Here is a 5,511-nt window from a genome sequence, read left to right as displayed (position 1 = left end):
ACTGCCGGCTTGGCTCGCCAGCCGTGATACACGCGCGGTTTTGAACGAGGAGCCACGAGCTGGGCTTGTCGGTAAATAAAACCGCTGTATTGCAATGATACACTGGCGAGATTTACCGACGAGCCACAAAACCACGGTTTTACTCGCCTGTCGATCAGGGCCTTAACGTCTTTAACTCCGTAACCGGTAATCCGTATTGACCCACAGCATCTTGAATCCAGGGTTGCCAGATTGGTGTATTTTCCCACAATTTTGGGGTAATTTGGAAGCGTCTAGGGAAATTTTTCCAAGCAGAAATTGTAATGGGATTTTTTGCGGGCGGAAAATTATGGAGGATTTTAGGGGGTCATAATAAATTAAATTTGCGAATGTACATAGAACAGAACACAGAACTGTATATTATACTCCCATATAATCGAAGACGATAGGAATTATGAATTGTTCCCAGGGCCCTCGTTGATAAGTAGTATAATTTTGATTTACTGTTCTCTTCATTTGACTACTAATTTATTAAAATGCGGCAAAAATTTAAATTTAAGGGGTTTGAGCAGTTTGAGGTTGAGCTTCAATAGGGAACTTGCACTAAAAATTTTTTTTGCATGAAATTGTTAATTTATGTTTTAAAATGTTATATTCAAAATATTACGTCTTAACAATGAATAGTGTACGTACAACATCTGATCAAAGTTCCGCGCCTAAAATTTCCGTTTCAAACAACTTCAAAAGCGAGAGCTGGGGTCTGACGTCATTGGCCACTCGTATCGTTTGCCCGTTCGGTGGGCTATTGCATTTAATGCAGTTTGCCCATAGATACATAATATAGTTGAAATATCTTGTTTTACTCTGTGGCAAAAATGGTTGTTTCTGTGACAGGCAAAACATTAACATTTTATCTCTGTTGACATGTATGAAAAAGTTCTTTTTTATGAAATTACTTTTGTCGTTTATTGTGTTGAAGAACAAAAAAGAAACAATAAGTAACTTAAAAATAAACAAAACTTTTAGTAATAAAAGTAAGAGTAACTAAAAAGTATTGGTGCTACTATAGTATGCGGCCTACAGTCGGGTTTCTACTATTGGGACCGTGCAAGTTCGGCAAAGCGACACCTATTTCTACGCTCTGCAACTTGATTCGCACTTTTAATTATATTGGCCAATTATATTAGTCCTGGTTACTGGATAATTGTCAAGGCCATAGTCCAAAAAAATAATAAGAAGAAAAAATAAGATCCCGGTTATGTTATTAAAGTAAATAATTGTATGTAGTAAATAAAATTATTTATTAAAATGCAGTACTGCAAGCAAAATACAATTAATTAAATTTACCTTTATATAATAATTGCATATCATATCAATACTGTGGAGCAACATATAATTTTTCTTTTTCAATGACAGTAGATATAAAATGTACGTCAATTTGACAATTTCAATTGACAATATGAATTATTTAAGAAAGTTGCAATATTTCTCCGCTATTCGCGCACGATCGTTTAACGTATCCCTTCCAAGTACTTGCACACCGCGAATAGCTTGCGATCTACCGAGGGATGCGGTGTAAGTATAAGCTTAGATGATAAAGATATTAACTTGTAAAATTACAATAATGATTCTTCTTATTTATGCGTATTATTAACTTTGTAAAGAAGGATTTTGTTGGCTATGTGCACGTTCTATCGGTACGTCTGCTAATCACCATAATCTTTTCTCAGAAGGCTTTGAACACAATAATGAAAGGCTCCAGTAGGTACTAATAAACATTACAATAAAATATAATCTTTATTATAATGCAAATTACACCGTAATCTTTTCCAGGATATACGAAATCCTTCGATTAGAGGTAGGTAGATCAAACCCACGGGGTAAACCGTATACTATAAAGACCGCGTCCCACCTTCAAATAATTTGATCAAACTGGTTCGATGAAAGTGACAGTTAGTGACGTCACATCCTGAGTGTTCATTGTGGATAATAATGAAAAATTTTAATTTTAAATAAAGTACAAACAAGTTAGACAACTCAATACAAAAAATTTGATCAAACTAGACTGATAGTGAGAGCACAGATTTTTAGAATTTCAAAAAAACTGCAATTGTGACGTCACTTTGACGTACTTCCTCAAGTACGTTAAGTTTGCTTAACTGTTTGATCAAATTATTTGATGGTGAGACGCGGCCTTAATATAATGGTACAGCTGGTTCCTAAAAAAGCTGATACGACTCTTAGTAAGATTTGATCATTTTGAGCAGTGTATGATTGGTCTGACATTATATTATATTTATTATGACAGACAAATAATAAAATAAACAAACAAACAGCCATTTTTTGAGGTTGAAGTTATCTGACAAATTCTAAGATTTGGTAGTGACAGTGACATTAAATAATAAGTATTTATCCTTCAAAATATAATAAATTAAATATAATTAAACTCATATTCATTATATCACACCTCATCAAAAGCTTTTTACAAGAACATAGTCAGCGATTTTGATATGGCTTAGAGCCAGACTACATCAAGATCGCCTATAAATCGTGCTGGTAATTGCCTTGCAGCAAGACCAAAAACAAAAAGAAGAAGAAGAAGAAAGTACACTGCTCAATTTTCCACAAAATACGCTTTAAGAGTCGTATCAGTTTTTTTTGGAACCAGCTGTACCAAACTATTATTATAAACGGTTTAAACATGCTTATTAATAACTCTTACTTATTTGCCTTGACACCTCGCATTTCTCCAATAGAATAGCTTTCACTACTTTTTATAAAAGTTGCCACCATGAAGACATCAACGGTAGGTAAGTTGTCAGACTTACCCTCGTCCGTCATATGCGTTTTAAACTCTTTACAAAGTAGCACTCAACTTTATCAATTTCAGTTTAAAACTAAGCTGATTGGGGAACTAATTATTACAATATATAAGATGAACATAAATAATACCTAGGAATTTTAAATTAAAGACGATTAAAATGTAATATACCCGTGATACCTACCCTAATCGCGTTGTTTCCGACTCTAATCCGGTTGACCGTGGCCCGTGACATCGGACCAATAGAGGGAGAGATTAAATGTCCAGCAAACGACGGCAATGTTGCCAGATTCCTTTTAGCGGGAATTTTAAAATTTTATAGCAGTTTGGTTTTAAATTTGACAGTTCTGTTTTCTCAAGTCAAAAATCTTAACCTTACTTTTACAAGTGATTAAGATTATTTTATTTACATGTAAATTGAAACAATAAATATTGTGCTTTGTCATAATTTAAAACTCATTATGTTGAAGTCTTTTCCAGTTGATAAAATTGCAATTCAAAAACTTTTAGGTAGGTACGTGTAACTTCCACATTATTATTTATTTTTTAAGTATTAAGGTTGATGTTGATATCAAAAATTTAGATTTCAAAGATAGTTTTATGTAGGTAGATACTAATAGAGTAATCTAAATACTAATAAACTAGATAATAGATTAGATACAAAGTAAGCTGTAAGTAGTATAACTGCCCATGTAATCACCTGTTATGTTGTTTTTTTTAGATTTGTACTGTATGGATGGCACAGGAAGAGAACAAGAGTACAAGAACATGAAACATCTTATTATGAATGTATATGTATGTGATCCTCAAAAAATTATTTTTCAAAACAAGATAGAGAATGAGCTTTAAAATCCCAAGGATCCTGCAAATTGTCTATTTGGTGTACTGGTATACTAGAATAATAGTATCTAAAAATAATGAAACTGTTTTAAAACACATTATGGGCATGAGGATGATATAGAGCACTTACATAAATACCAAAATCAGATAAATATCTCTTCAAAGTTTATTTTGAGACTTTCTTCAAAAATGTAAGTAAAATATTTGCATATCGATGGCGGAAAGGCAAAACTTCGTAACTGAAAATTTTTTATAACATGAGTTACTTCAGTTTTCGCTTTAGAATAAGTTTATTGGCAGCTATTAAACAGCGATTACAGCTGGGAAAGTTTCCGGAAGGCTTCCAAAAGGCTTTCCCAGCTCTAAAAGCTGTTTAATAGGTGCTGATACACTTATTCAAAAGCGAAAACCGAAGTAACTCATTTTATACAATTTTTTCAGTTATGAGGTCCTGCCTTTCCGCCGTCGATATACACAATATAATTTAAAACAAGAATGTTACCACTAAACCACTTTTTAAATATTAAGGCAGGTTGACATTACTAGTGAATAACGAATGTGGCTCACGCTTACGTATTTTGCCCCTGCTATTGTTAGATATTTTATTATCTATTTTCAAACTCGAGCAGTACATTTGTATCTATGCATTGCATAAATACAAATGTACTGCTTGGGTTTGAAAATAGATAATAAAATATCTAACAATAGCACGGGCAAAATATGTAAGCGTGAGCCATTGCATAAATACAAATGTACTGCTTGGGTTTGAAAATAGATAATAAAATATCTAACAATAGCACGGGCAAAATACGTAAGCGTGAGCCACATTCGTTATTCACTAGTAATGTCAACCCGCCTATACTCATGAATATTTACTACAGTTTACAATTTCAAACTAGTGTGTTTGATTCTCCTATACCTATATTTTACTTTTTTAGTAAACTTCAGACTGTCCAGGATAGCATAATAGCATAGGAGGCAAATTAAAAAGAATTAATTTACTTACAAGAAGAGATATCACAAACATTAAACTCTCTTATGGCATTGATTTGAAAGATGGGTATATGTACAATGATGATGCAACCAGTGTTTATTTTTGGGTTGAATGCTTACAGATTATTTATTTTTTCCAATATTATTTTACAAACAACAGGGCATACTAATGGATATTCATTCTGAATTTAACATTTATGATTTTTGTCTTATTTTCCTTAATACTGTGCCAAAAGGAAATGTTAATTAAGTTTGCCAAATCCTTTATCGCAATCGATGGAACTCATGGGCTCAATTCCTATGACTTTGAACTTATGACAGTATTAGTAAAAGATGAATTTGGGAATGGATTTTGTACTGCTTTCTTATTTTCAAATAGAAAAGATACCTACTTTAATTTACCAATTTTTTTAAATACATGTCTGTGTTGGTATTATATGTATAGTCAAATGTTTTCATATGACACCTTTTACAATGCCTCGTCAAATGTAATGGGTATTGCTCCTAATAGACTGTTAAGTGCCTGGCACATAGATAGAGCATGGTAAGTAAATCTTAATAAAATATCTGATTCTGAAAAAAATCCTATTATATATACAAGATGTATTAATGATGGTTTAGAGAGTATTAATAGCTTTTTGGGTAGACTCCTAAGTGATGCAGATACATACAATTTTAGTAAGTATTTCCAGTAGAACTACTGCAATAACATCCAACAATGGGCCTATTGTTATAGGAAGGGGTTGTGGAATTAATACCAATATGACCATTCAAAATTTTTATAAAATTTTGGATAAAAGGGTATCCATTAGTTGTTATCAGTTAAGTTTAAAACTTGGCACTCATGGAGAGCTATACTCTATACCATAATATATAAT

General features: G+C 32.5%; 1 long non-coding RNA gene across 2 annotated transcripts; it reads left to right on the top strand.

The window, feature by feature from the left end:
* The first annotated feature begins 3,034 nt into the window (after positions 1–3,034).
* LOC126887380 (uncharacterized) lies at positions 3,035–4,831 on the top strand. Of its 2 annotated transcripts, none has more exons than XR_007699039.1 (3): positions 3,035–3,314; positions 3,522–3,831; positions 4,579–4,831. It is a non-coding gene; the product is annotated as an uncharacterized LOC126887380 (long non-coding RNA). The 2 variants fall into 2 exon arrangements; XR_007699038.1 differs by having other exon boundaries at positions 3,036–3,310.
* Positions 4,832–5,511: the final 680 nt, after the last annotated feature.

The sequence above is a fragment of the Diabrotica virgifera genome, chromosome 6 (assembly GCF_917563875.1).
Source record: "Diabrotica virgifera virgifera chromosome 6, PGI_DIABVI_V3a".
NCBI lineage: Eukaryota > Metazoa > Arthropoda > Insecta > Coleoptera > Chrysomelidae > Diabrotica > Diabrotica virgifera.
This window is presented reverse-complemented; position numbering and strand designations above follow the sequence as displayed.